Source organism: Centropristis striata, chromosome 12 (genome assembly GCF_030273125.1).
Source record: "Centropristis striata isolate RG_2023a ecotype Rhode Island chromosome 12, C.striata_1.0, whole genome shotgun sequence".
In the NCBI taxonomy this organism is placed as follows: domain Eukaryota; kingdom Metazoa; phylum Chordata; class Actinopteri; order Perciformes; family Serranidae; genus Centropristis; species Centropristis striata.
This window is the reverse complement of record NC_081528.1, coordinates 9,094,810-9,109,727: the sequence shown is the minus strand read 5'-3', so window position 1 is coordinate 9,109,727 and position 14,918 is coordinate 9,094,810. Positions and strand designations below refer to the sequence as shown.

General features: G+C 38.4%; 1 protein-coding gene across 1 annotated transcript in view; it reads left to right on the top strand.

The window, feature by feature from the left end:
* fat2 (FAT atypical cadherin 2) overlaps positions 1 to 14,918 on the top strand; it is a 125,838-nt gene that overhangs the window by 379 nt on the left and 110,541 nt on the right. The window lies entirely within an intron of this gene.

Genomic DNA, 14,918 nt, shown 5'->3' with positions numbered 1-14,918 from the left:
GTTTTAATATTACCAAACACTGCCCAGGAGTATGTATAAACAGAGTAGAAGTGCCTCAGAAAAAGAACTAAACTTTTCTTGTAGCACATTCATTAGACAAACGCTGGAAAATAATTACATTTTTTTTTTTTACACATTATGCTTCTCAAGTCATTTTCTAGTTATAATTTTGCAGTAATGATGTGCACATGAGTTTCCCCTGATAGTTTCTAATGTGTTTTGAACTCGAACTTTCGAAGAGAAACTTTAAATTAAAGAGAGTCAATCAATGAAGTAGTTTACTTTCCCAGAAAAGGAACATAGTGTGTTCGTGTTTGGCTGAGTGTGTGTGAGCTGATTCACGAAGGATTGGTAAGCTTGTATTTGTGACAGCTTTAGCTCGGAGTGTTTGCATGGGAGGAGAGGTGAAGAAGCAGTGCAGGCACATGTCAATGCATGCAGCTGAGCGTTTGACGATTGAAGCTTTGGCCATTGTGCCTCTCCCTTCTCTTACTTTTTCCTCCTGGAGCTGATTTCCTATGTGTGGAATTTAATTGCTCAATCATACTTTTTGAAGCACCACTGACGCATGTCCTCAAATCTTCTTTGATGTACTGAGAGGAATAGAAATGACAAGCATTTGTCTCTTCTTCAGTTGACTGAGAGGTCATGAGCTCTTTTTTCTTTCATGCTCAGAACGTATTGAGTCCTGTCACTTCCCAGTGAGGACAGATTGGATGGAAATGGAGGACAGCAACTGTGATGAATGAGTGACAAGATAACCCTATAGTATTGACCATTTCATTTCTTTAAATGTGACATTCTATAATGGAAAGCAACACACATCATGTGTGAAGAAAACCATTCATTCATTTCGCTGAACCTCATTTGACCTGAGGCTTTTTAGCATTTAAGGAATATAGGTACATAATTAGTTTTTACGGCCCTGAGAAATGAAATATCTCTGATAAGACCATATAGTTTGTTAAAGTAGGATTAAGTTAGTTTAGTTTTCCCATCATATCAGTTTTTTGGAATCATAAGCAGAAATGCTGAAATATTACAGCCAAGCATTTGCACACCATTCCATCTGGACTGAGAGCTTTTTAAATCATCTAATGGGCAATTTGGTAAAAGCTGAGCCTCATTAATGACAACCCTGGTATCACAGCTGTTTGGAGTAGTTGAGATAAAGTCTAGACTTGGAGGATGGATGGAACTGCCCGTCATAAAGAATAGATGGATATTACCCTCATGCAATTACGCCGTTGGCCTCCTCAACTGACTCACTGACTGTTTTATTGCCTAAATTGCTGTCGGACTGAGTGTAAGATGCAGAAATTCACCAAGAAAATTGGCCAAGGAAAGACAGAAAAATCATGCAAATCATCTCAAAGAGTGTAACAAGAGGGGAGGGGGATTAAATGAAATGCATCCTAATCCAAACCCACAGACACACCTATCCACCCTCTCCATCACCCACTCATCCCATACAGTCGGGTCCAAGCACACAGTCACATGATCTGAAGGACTGACAGGCTGAGCATGCTAATAGGGAATGCTACTGAGGCATTTCTGACCCTCCCTGTAATTATGGTATTTGCTTTGAGGCCTGAGTGACCCTTCGGGTGTGTGTGTGTGTGTTTGTATGTGGAGTGGCCGTTTATCTTTAAAGTACACCCCCGACCCCTCCACTCAACCTTCCACCCTTCATGACCCAACAAGCTGCAGTGTAGAACTATACGGTGTGGTTTATAGAGAAGAGCTCATCCAATAAAGTAGACCTCCACCAAGGACATGCTCAACCTTGCAGTGTTAATGAAAGTGAAAAATAATTGGTGTATCTGCCCTATGATTCAGATCTTCTCCTAAATGTATTGAGTTTTTCAGCTGTTTGCTGCACCCTTCCACCAAGGTTCATCAGGCCGGTAGTTTTTCTGTAATCCATTTTATTAAAAGAAATAAACCAAACCAAAAGTATAAACAACATCTTTGTGGAGGTAGTAACACATTGCAAAATTGTAATTGTGTGACATGTTTTCACATGTAACTGTAGTTGTCTATTTTTCTAAATGAATGTAAAGAGGTTTAAAAAGTACTATCAAGTTCAAATGCAGTTTTAATTCCCACACTGGCTTCAGATCTCATCCGCAGAACGTTTCCATGACTTCACAGTGGATTTTTATGACAGCCCACAGTGGTGCACCAACGCAACTTTTACAGATGCTATGACAGTAAAAGTTTTAGGGTTGGGAGGCGCCACTTTACTGAGACAAAAAGCTTCAGTCTGCAAAGATCAGTTCATATTTTTTGTCATTGGTGGCCTCTGACATTCAGAATCTTTGATGATCCAGACTTGAAATAAACCTCTGTACTAATGCACAACAGTGCAATATGAGCTTATAAAGAATTTGACTCTGTTACATTATATGGATTATTTTTGCTTTTCTTTTTACGATTGAACGTTTTGGTCTAGAAAATGTCCATTCCAGCTTATCATAATTCAAGAAACACAAGACACAAACAAAAATCTTTTCGGTTTAATATGATTTAAACAGGCAAAAGCAGGAAGTCTTCATATTCGCGAGGCTGAAAACAGCATTTTCTGCGATTTTTGCTTGGAATTTTATAGATTAATCCACGATCATCAAAAATGTTGTCGATGAGACTATTCCATGCGTTGTCTGATTGTGGCTGTGCGTAACATACATGTATTATTTATTCAGCTTGTTAATATCTTGGTTGCATGAAGCATTTGTGGTCAGTGTTGAAAATCAACAATATGAAGCAGCACCTAGGTTATTTATTTGGCTGAATTAGGTAAAATCATCCAGAGTATCCAGATTGATTTTCTGGAAAAAATCCCACAAGCATTATAATGAGTAGATAGGATTTATCTATAATTTTCCATGATGAAGGATATTTGTTTTTGCAGATTTGGCTCAGGGTGTTAGATATCAGAGTTTATTTGAGCATAACTAAGATGAAGGTGAAGAATTAAGTTAACTAACTAAACCCCAAACATTAGATTATGTGCAATGATGCTCACTTTCTTTGTTCCACTTGCTGTATGTTTAAGTTTTTATTTGTGTTTATTTGAGACCCGAACTCTGTTGTCAGGGTTTCTGAGTTTCATCAGAGCCCTCTGTAGTCCTGACAGGGTTAAGTATGTCTGGACCAGAGCAGCTCAGAGCTGTTAGCCCGTCCCAATATAACCCTCTGCTCCAGTTAAAGGCCTCCATGTCCTGGCTTCATGCTGTGGGTGGGAAAGAGGTTAGGTTGAAGGCCGCGCCCTTCCCCAACCCCTGAACCCTTCCAGACGGGGCTTAGCATCGTAACCAAACCCTTAAATACTCCAGAAGATCTGAAATTACACTCCTGCAGGGGCGTGAGAATTTGTGCAGATGGCAATAAACAGTTTAGTTTTTAGTCAATTTACTGCAGCTTTTATGTAGAATACAACAAAATGCAGAATGCAGCAGAATATTAGGTCAGATTTACTGAGGGTGAAGTCGGGCTCTCTGTCCATCTCAAAAACAGGCTCTACGCCATTAAAGAATCAAACCTTCAAGTCTGATACTTGATGTATAAAATGAAGGAATAATGTCCCATGAATAATGTAGTGCAGGACTTACATATGAATCAAAAGAGAAAAATTAATTCCACCACTGACTGGACACTGTTGCACAGAGGTGAAGTGTCGGAGTCATTAAGCACTGATAACAGTAAAAGTTTGCAAGAAAAAGTAATAAAGTGAGAGCGGAGCACAGTGCAGCAAGGCAGTTTTCATCAATGAGAGGGAGTCAGAGCGGGGAGAGCAGGATGATGGATAGAGGCTGATGGAGGCTCGTCGAGGCTCATCCAGTTCTACCTCTGACCCCCTGACCCTCCAACGCCTGGTTTTAATTGTTATCTGGAAGCAGGAAGACCTGTCAGCGAGAGGTGTGGCTGTGAAAGTGAATGTTAGATTGCTTTCTGTTCTCATTTGAATGTCAACACCAACCCACAGTTTTTATTTCGCACATGGTGGTCTGGCAGGGCTCAGCAGGCATCACCTAGAAGCAGTAGGCTGTACCAGAGGTGATTGACATCTCCCGCTTTAAAGACACAGGGTTTCCCACTCCCTCCCTAAGTGAGGCACCCCACCTGAAATAAAGACTATCATCACAAGAAAGTATTTTTTTGTAAATATCATATTTAATTTTTTAATCTTCAAGTAAATGAGCAGTCCCTTTCACCTCTACTAGCTAATTTCCTGGGGCTACCCCCTGCGATTTAAAAACCCTCCCACACCTGACTGCATGATCATGAAGGGGGTGTTATTACCTCCACCAAGGAGGTCATGTTTTCAGATCTGTCTCAGTTGGATTACGATTAAAAAAAACCAAACAGTGGCCCTGATTTTGAAACTTGAAATTGGTTTCAGGAAAAAGTCTTTAAACGTTAGATTGGATCTGAATCATGGCATACACAATGGATTTTTTAATTTCATTAACATTTCAAGGTAGGGCATTTGTACTGCATTTATGTGGTGTTGAAATTATTGGGAAAAATAGTGCCTGACGTTAACGCCCCTCTCAAATCGGAGGAATAGCACTGCGAGATGGAGCATGCCTTGGCAGAGTGCCCTTTCTAGTTGGACTTGCTGCTAATCTTCTTAAATAATATATGCAAATTATTTTTTGGCCACTTGGAAGCAGTTCAACAAGCTTTTAAAACAGCACTGATATATTATCACTTGGGCTAAGAATCTCTTTACCTTGCACGGCAGCGGGGTTCTCGCGATACCATGTGAGAATTGTGGGATCATGAGAACACCAATCCATCTTGTCACACTTCAAGTAATGTGTTTGTGTCTGATCAGCCAGTTGTTCGACCAATCAGCATGCTGTCAGGAGCTACAGGCAGCTAGAGGTGAGGCTCATCACTGCTGACAATTTACAGAAACCTTCCAGCCATATAGGGATAAGTAGGGATAGTCATTTTTTTTTATTTTCAAGGATAAGGTGGAGGACAAAGGCCCTAAACTCCTTTATTACCCACCTGAGGTCCATTTATACAAACTGTGTGAAACCAAACTGGTTTGTTGGATGTCAGCAGTGTCTTTAAATGACAAAAAGCCTCGAAATGTTCAATGATTTTGGATTATAATTAATGTTTTGATGACTTAGATTGACTAAAAATATAAGATCACCTTATACCTTGCCTTCCCTGAACAGTCAGCAAACTTTAACCTTTATTTATCTGCTGGTTTACTACTTATCTAACATGATGTGGTCCCTTGATTGCTCATCACTTTCCCAGACCCCAGATAACATAAACAGGTCTTAAAATGCTAAAGACTTGCACCTGCACCAAGTTTTTTTTGGAAACAGCCTTTCATCTGAATGGGACCGGTCACTGTCGCACTTCATTGTCAGATTTGACATTTTCAGGTTATGTGACTGTGTGAGTCTTAAAGGAGGTGCGAAACTTCACTTGTGCTTTGTTGTCATCAAATTTGTGGTGTGTTTTTTTTTTAAACCGTTACAAGAGTGAGCGCTTAATAGACTGACATAGAGTGAAGCCTATCCATCCATCATGGCTTAATGCTGCAGCACAGACTCATTACTGTGTTAGATTGTACCAAGGCACAGACTATGGAGGCTGATGGGTTTTTTATGAATGGGGAGGAAATTGAACTCTGCAATTATGCAAATGAGAAGTCGTCTGGAAGTAAGTTAAGTTGCACGTGGAAGAAAACGTGTTTTTACTGTCGTGACTCAGCCAAGTGAGGATAAATGGCAACGCTCTAAAGCTCCATGTTGAGCTTTCACAAGCATGATTTTATACAACACTGCTATATAAGCAGCTATAAGGAACCTTTTTTATGTACTTGTATTGAAAGTTAATAAATGACCGGTAACGCAGGATACATTATAAAACAGTTGTATAGCACACAAGAATTTGTATATTACACACATAAAACAGTAACCATAAATAGTACTACAGCATTTATTAACAGTTTAAATACGTGCCCGAATCACTCAGATTAGTTTAAAATCTCTATTAAAGGAACACTCCACCGTTTTTTCATATTAAAACATGTTATTCGGGTAAGTAAGACGAGTTGATACAGACCTCTTGCGTCTCAATGCGTGCACTCAATCGCCCTGGCGCACAGAGCTACTTGGCTAGCACTTAGCTTAGCCCAGTTCATTCATTAGGACCCAAACAGATGGACAGTTAGAAGCGACCAAACTCCTCCACGTTTTCCCTATTTAAATACAGCTACACGAGTAGTTAAACGACCAAGTATGGCGACACAAAATAAAACGTGGCGTTTTTCGAAGCGGATAAAAAGGATAACTATAATGTATGGCGGAATAGCACTTGGGAGCACTTCGACTCGGCGCAGTAATATCATCACTTCCGCTCCCTCTCACTTCCGTCAGGAGTGATGATATTACTGCGCCGAGTCGAAGTGCTCCCAAGTGCTATTCCGCCATACATTATAGTTATCCTTTTTATCCGCTTCGAAAAGCGCCACGTTTTATTTTGTGTCGCCATACTTGGTCGTTTAACTACTCGTGTAGCTGTATTTAAATAGGGAAAACGTGGAGGAGTTTGGTCGCTTCTAACTGTCCATCTGTTTGGGTCCTAATGAATGAACTGGGCTAAGCTAAGTGCTAGCCAAGTAGCTCCGTGCGCCAGGGCGATTGAGTGCACGCATTGAGACGCAAGATGTCTGTATCAACTCGTCTTACTTACCCGAATAACATGTTTTAATATGAAAAAACGGTGGAGTGTTCCTTTAAATATGCTCAAAACTTATAATAAGTTCAAAGTTTAATTCTTGTGCTTGGATATTTTAGTTTGGAAGAAAACAAAACAAAAAAAAAATACTCAATTTACTAGATTATATCAGCTTTCAGATATAATATTTCTTACTCATATACGAATGAATGAATTGATTTATGATCATTATTTATTTATTGATTCTGCTGAGACGAACGGTCACGTGACGTGGAGACCCATTTTTTTTTCCAATAATAATGTAATATTTGTGACACTTGTGGGCACTTGGAAAAGTGTTGTATATATAAATCCATTTTTATTCAATATTAAAATAATAATTAATCAGAGAAATTCAACACACATCCTTTCTTTCTGATTTTTGTCATTTTATAACTGTCTTGTTCTGCACAAAATATATTTTTTAATTTCTGCTTTCCAGTTACTATTGTGCTGATTCCATAGAGCTGCAGGACTTCTATCTTTCATATATATTCCATATATTGCAGTGAAATACCGGCCACAGTGAGTAAAATGTAAAAAGAGCAAAAAAATGCCCTGAAATGGCTTGTTGGGATTCAGAGGGTTAATATAAAGTGTTCAGTTAAGGTGAACTGTAGGTGTGAAGAGGTGAACAGGAAAGAACTAATGTCTTGGGCTCAGGATGTATAATGTTTGACAGATAAATAAAGCTGTATTTCTCATTTACGGAAAAGTACGTTAGTCCGCCTGGTTTTTAAGCGGTTCCTTTGAAACGCCCACATCCACACCAGCACCTTGATGATGCCATGGATATTGTATTTCAGCAGAATCGCAGCAGCTCCCTTTTCTTTCCTTTCTTTCGGAGAATGGGGGCGTAATCACTTCACAAAAAACAAGGAAACCGTATAATAAGATGAATGCAGGGGGAGGAGTAACGGCGTATAGTTTTCAGGGAAAAAAGGGAAAAGCTGAAATCCTTTAATTCCCCTTTATAAGACCACTTTCTTAATATTTTACCACAGTTTTCTGCGGAAGAACCTTTGTACAAACATATGGAGATAATTACCTGTATGCCAGCGGGCCTGGCAGGGCCTGCAGAGTGCTGTTGGCTCTCTCGAATCAAACCACACTCCCTGCACTCCCATTATAAAACGCCCCCGGGTTTACAAAGCCAGATTGGCAGCTGTAAGGATCCATGATTCTACTTGTCTGTGTTGCAATAGTCATAACACAGGAAATGGGTGACTAGCTGTACACTGAGTGAAGTGCTCCATGTGGTTAAAGGTAGTTTGCATGTTGGACTGATGAGTAAGTAGATAAGGCCGAGAACAGACACACCACACAAGAACTTCCCATTATTTATTTCTTGATTTGACTATGAAACTGTTTCCTATCTGTTAGATTAGCTTTATTAGTCAAACCTTCGAGTTTTCTGTGACGAGTGTTTACAACTTTACACTGATAAAATGGAGGTGTAAGTGAATCTCAAGTATTTCTTTTTGTTAAGTGCTTTCCTCAAATATTCTTTAGAGGGAGTGACTTCCCACACAAAACCTGTCTGTATTTCTCAGTTTATGGGTTTGTTTGAATTGTTCAAAGTGATATTAAGGTACTTATCCACAGCCTCATGCCCCCAGTTTGGAGAAGCAGACAGGAGTACTGACACAGAAGCTAAACAATGTACTGCTGTGAGTGGGGGTAGCAGCAAAAAGTATTTTAGCCACCTCAAACCAATATCAGTTTAAGTGTACGCTACAACTGGAATATTTTCACCACTCTACTTTGCCATCAGACAAACTCTTTCCTCCAGTTTCCACAGAAGTTTCCACTCTCTCTCTCTCTTTCAGCCTTTCAGACTCCCTCTGCAAAAGTTATTTTTCTCTATACTCCTTTTTCATAAAGATCTTGTCTTGTTCTTTGTGGTTGCTGTTATTATAACTCGTTTTTATTATTAGTATTTGTTTTGTATTCCATAAACTGCAGAAAGTCTGCCCATAACAGCTGATCTGTGATGTAATCCAGTGTGCAGCACAGTTGCACATTTGTATAGGTAGATTGAAGTTCTGCGGTTGAGATAATGTAGTGCCAAAGGAAAGGGCTGTCTGACAGAAAGGTAAAGCCGTGAAAATATACTAGATACAGTTCATTTAAAATATATGTAGTTTAGACGCCACTAGCAGTACATTTTGATAACCTGCCTGCTTCTCCAAACTGGGTGCCTGCTGACCTCCATCATGCATGTAATACACTGACTATAAGTAATGTAGCAACCTTACCCAAAGAAAATCATTAAATGTCCATTTAATGAGAGGTGAGACAGGAGTAACAGTATGCAGAAGTCCCAGTTTGGTTCATAAAGCGGTGCAGGAGTCAGGGTTCAGTGCGCGGTCAGTTCAGCAGAGGATAAGTTTCTTGTTATTTATTTTGAACAAACAGTGCAAATAAAAAGTCAGACTTCTCCTGCTGGGGACTGAGGTTACATTATTTCCCCACTGTCAGACTTTGGAAAACTATTTTCATTATTTCAAAGACTTCTGTGTTAAACTTTACGAACTCTGAACAAACACTTTCCAAAAGGCAGCATGTCACAGCAGGCTGTAAAACTGAAAAGCATCTTTTTTGAACCTGAAAATGCAAAGAACAATAAATAAAAAAAATATATATATAGCTTGTGCATTAGGAGGATTGTTTCAATTATTTCCACCTTGGTTACATTTAAACATTCAAAGCACAGAGCAACATTTATCCTCCCTGTGATCAGCACTATAGGAAATGAATTGCTGATATAAAAAAATGATTTGACTAGGGAGAAATTATTTTTAGATATCTCTAATTAGAAATGTGTCTAAATCTAATTATGGATGTGGATGCTTGGAATTCTAACTAGTCAAAAAGCAATTTTTGATATCTTCAATTGCTATTACCGCTACTGATGACTTTTTTTAAAGGGCTTGCCGTAGTGTGTGAGCATGTTGGATATGTTTTATTGTGTTTACAATACATGTATATGTATTCTGCATACACCAGTCTGATGTTACACGTTGGGAGGCTGAGAAGAAAATAATTAATTTTCAACTTCCTCATAAATAGAGATGAGGCAGATTAGTAATTTTAGTAATTTTGACCAAAAACTGTGCCTGATGCAATTGAAAAAATAGTTTGGTGTCTCATGTTTAAGGCTGGCACAAATATTAATGTTTCAGATATTGATATATCATGTTCTGTTTCTGCATATCCATGTTCAGTCAAATATGCAAGTCATGAGTTGGAAAAAAGCCCCTGTAGTCTTTTCCATTTCATTAGCACACTGCTGTGTTATCAATAGGGAAAATCTGAATCTGAACTATAAATCATGCAGAATTTCATTTAACTTCCTCTGTCAAACTTAAACTGACCTTAACAGTAAAAATACCTGTAAATCATCGTAAATAACAGTTATAGAGACGTGCACTGTCTCCAGGCTCCCTTAAAGTCAAGATTGTGACAGAGATGACAAAAATATGAAGTTATTCATCTCCTACAATCAGTGGATGATAATATATTAGACATGGGATTGATCTGCACATCCTCTGATATCAATATACATGTTTGTTCCCATTTTAAACCAGTTGTTGAGCCACAACAAAGGCTAAAATGTGGCCTGCATCAGACAAGGTGAGGCTTCTTTTTAGCTGAGCCGATTCCCTGGAAATAACTTTTGTTGTGTAACTGAAACAGTTGTTCATAACGTGCGGCCTGTATTGGCTACTTGAGAGGAATGAGGAGCATACAACAGAGCCCTTATTGACAGTTTCTTGAGCATAAAGTCATACAGGTGCATCTCAATAATGAATATATCATAGAAAAGTTTATGTCAGTAATTCAATTCAAAAAGTGAAAATAACACACTATATAGATCCATTACACACAGAATGAAACATTTCATGTCTTAATTTATTCAATTTCTTCTAATTATAATGATTATGGCTTACATTTAATGAAGACCTAAAATTCCGTGTCTCAAAAACATTTTTACATTACAAAAGACCAATTTTAAGAAGTATGTTTAATATGGAAATGTTGGCCTCTAAAAAGTATGTCCATCTATATGCAGTCAATACATGGTTAGGCCTACTGGAGATGGATTTCCATCTATTCTAATTCATTGAGATGCACCTGTAATTGTGCACCAAAAATAATGATAGGTCCAGTGGTACGGGATATTAGCACACATGCGACCAAACACAATTATGCCGTGTAGATAAAGAAAGAAAAAGTATTTTAAACATTAGTGAAGAAAAATAAGTTTTAGAGACATGAAAAATGAGCAGCATATGGGAATAAACTTCTATTACGTTGACAAATGGACCTGCTGCTACATCAGCCCTCTGCTGGAATCTCTCCGTGGAGAAGTGATGAACAGCAGGGATCACGTGGCCTCAGCCTGCCGCAGAGAGCCGGCAAACATGAAACAGAAAACTTCCCGAGACTTGTGTTAGAAAGTGTGTGGGTCTGCAGCAGATTTCAACACTGTTGAGCTTCCAGCAGATAATGACAGCTCAGTCAGGTTCACACTGACAGACAGAGGTGGTGGAGATGAGGAATGAAAAAAAAAAGCTGCAGATACTGTTCTGTCTGTACTGGGAGCCATAGGGGTGATGGTGAAATGTGATCCATGAAGCTGGAGCTCAACGTGTGGCTGCAGGTTGCTACCTGGAACACACACCGGGAGGCAGGCGTGTGTGTCTGTGTGTGCGTGTGTGTGTGCGAGCTGACCTCAGCAGCAGCTGTAATGGCCTGAGGTTTCTGCCCTGCAGCGATGGATGTTTGGATGAAAACATGAACGTTTCCTTTCAGAATCAGTTGCAGGTTCAGTTTAGTTTACCGGCCCCATAGAAAGTTTCAGCGACACCTCAGTTTGCAGCAAATCATAAAAAGGTTTTCAATAATTCACAGAAGTGTTCAATTTTACAAATACAGAAGTAGTAGTGGCTGACTTGGTAGAAATTCCACTTTTTTAGTTTAGCAAAGAAAATGAATACAGTTTTGTTCACTCATACTTATTTTAGATACAAATTATAATTTACAACTCAGTTTACACATACACTGTAAAAAAAGGAAAAAATGTAAAGAAACGGTAAAAAGTAGCTTTCACTCAACACTTAATGTCAAATAGGAGTAAACAACCGTAAGTTATTTTACAGATAATTTCCTTTTAAAATACAGATAACATACAGTACTTATGATATATATTCTTTAAATACAGATATTTCCTGTATTTTTAAAGAAATAATATGTAAATTAACTTACGGTACAGGCTATTTTCATTTTACTTTTTTTCATTAAATTTAAAGTTTTACAGTTAGAAAACACAAAGTTGCCCAAATTTTTACTTTCAGCAACATGATGTTTATTTTTGCATTTTAACCAAGAATGTCCCATTATATTATTTACAGATTTTAAGATACATTTTGTGGTTAATATTTGTAATAAAAATAATTTCCTTTTTTTAATATTGCATTTGCACTTAATGTACAATGTAATGTTGTTGTTTTTTTGCAGTGTAGGGAAATAAAAATCCACCAGGCAGTAAAAAGGTGCAATAGCACAATAACTCCCTCTGAATGCAGTGAGATGAGTATGACTTTGTGATGATGAGGCATTTCATGCTGATTTGTGGGATTCATTACATGTCTGACACAGTGTTCATTAGATACAAATGGAAATAGACACATTTCTGTGTTTGTGTAATCCATCCTCCTCTCATCACATCAGACCTCCTCTTGATGCTCACTAAAGGCTTTCACTGCTGCTTTACATTGGCAAAACACTACATCAGCAAATATTTGTATAAGTATTTTATGATGATGACACTTTGAGTTATGATGTTGCCAAATATTGTTCGATGCTCTACTGTATATCCTCACACAGAGCACATTACATCTGTTATCTGTCATCTATTTAATAAGACAATTTCTTTCTGTGTTTTGATGGCTAATTTATTTTTTCACATATTGTAATACCGCTTGTAGTAAATTACAGAAAACAGAAACTGAAAAAACAGAAATTCTCATCACATTTTCACATATCAAACAGCGCCCGAACAAATATGTGTGATTAACGTTTGTGTCAGAAAAAATAACCAAATTTCAGCTTAAAATAAAGATATTCCTCTTTAGGATTTGCACTTACCAATTTCTGTAAAAAACAAAACAAACAAAAAACATTACATTTGGGGCCTCTTTGGTGCAACTGTGAAGCCGTGAATGACTCGACTGAGACCAACAGTCATGTGACCAAAATTCAGTGAAACTCGGCTGAACTGCAGGTTGTTTACACAGAGCAGAGAGGAGTGGACAAGAGAGGTTTAAAAAAATAGTTCAACATGTGAAACCTCCTTTTTACATAATATAGGTAACACTTGTCGGCACAAGGAAAGAAATGTTGTATTGGAAAATAAATGATCATAGAAGTTCAACTTGCAGAATGATTTTCTCTCTTAGTGATTATCTATAGTTATCCAGATCATCGAGTTTTGATGAATATGTGAAGCAAAGTATCTTTTCTTTGCATATTGGGTAAAGTGACCTTTTTCAATTCAGACAGATTGGTTCCGTCCACAGGGATAACCATATTAAAGAATTTTTCAAAGACAAAATCCTTGTCAGACCTGTAAAATATTACTCTTTAGGATTACTTTATACCTCATTATACCACTCCTGAACATCCATATCTGTGAGACTGAGATCAATGTGAACATTGATTCAATAACCAGTCGCACAGTCATGCAAAATGAAAAATTTAATTCTCTATTTCATTTCATTCATGCAGTGAGACCTATAATCTATGAGGTATCTCTGTTGATATTTCAGACTGAAAGCAAAGGCTCTAAAACTCTCAAGTACCACATGTAAAGTGTCCGTGGTTTAAAATATGACCCAGCCCTGAGTCTGAAATATGCTAAAACCTCATTTGATCCGACCTCGCCGATGTAAAAGATAGAACAATGTAGAATGCAGGATTCCTTAAATCTCTTCCGAAACCCAAATAGTGACCCTGACTGTAGTAATCTGATTATCTGTCACCGAGTGCCCTGACTGAAGATAAAACCCCACATACTTGTCACCCTCCACTGCAACCCCCAGCGCCAGGCTACCTGCAGTCACAGACCTGAACATTCAGTACATCGTATACCTGTGATGAGCTGTTTTCTCAGACCCATATAAATTGTGAGATAATCTATGACCTCGGTATTCATACCTTTGTGGCGCAATATGAAGGCTCCTTTTGTCTTGCTACTTTCTTGTGTGTTTTCTTTAGGACTCTGGCCTAACGATGGGGTCAAATTGTTTGCATTTTCTTTCTGCATTTTTCTAATAATACCATCTGAGCAGGTTTAAATCTTGCGGAGGAGCAAAAGGGTGAAAGAGCATGATATATCTTTTCATCGCTGATCCCATGGAACACCATCTCTGCCCTGCAGATTGTTCTGTGCGGATTGCTTTTAGCTGTGGACGAGCTGTCAGTGAGTGGCAGTGAAGGGCAAAGTGTTCTGCCCCGCAGTTCTTTTTCTGCTGTCAGTTCTGGGTGTTGTGAAATCCGAGCTGGTGTAGTGTGGCCGTGCATCAACTGGGCTCACTTTAGCTCATACATTTCCATAATTCTTGTGCACAATTGGTTTTCATTAAATAGCGTGGAGTCCACATGTAAAAGGGTGCACCTTCAGGCATGTGTCAAACCTGAATTAGGGCATTCATGCAGTGCCAACACATTCTCACTTCCAGCTCATCAAATACAGCAGCTTGGTCAGTGGCCCCACGCTTCAAACTGAGAGGCATCAGCATCAGTTTTGCAGGTGCAGGGCTGCAAAACATGTTGTGAAACAGTTGCAGTTGCAGTTTTGACACGTGACTAATGTTGTGAATTAAAACAATTTGCTTGTTGTTTGGCTCAGGAAAAGATAATGGTTTGTGTTGAAATGAGTATGTTTATTACATAAGTAACATATGTAGGTTAAGTTTGTTACGTGAGTAAACTTGTGTATGTGAGCCAAAATATCTGAACATTCACCTTTGGTTGCACATGCAACACAAACTGTGATCTCCTGGGTCAAAATCATGTGTTTCTTTCTAACTTTGTCACCTAATCCAAACAAAAACTATTAATTAAATGGACGTTTGGATGTTTGTGTAAACAGTCTTGGA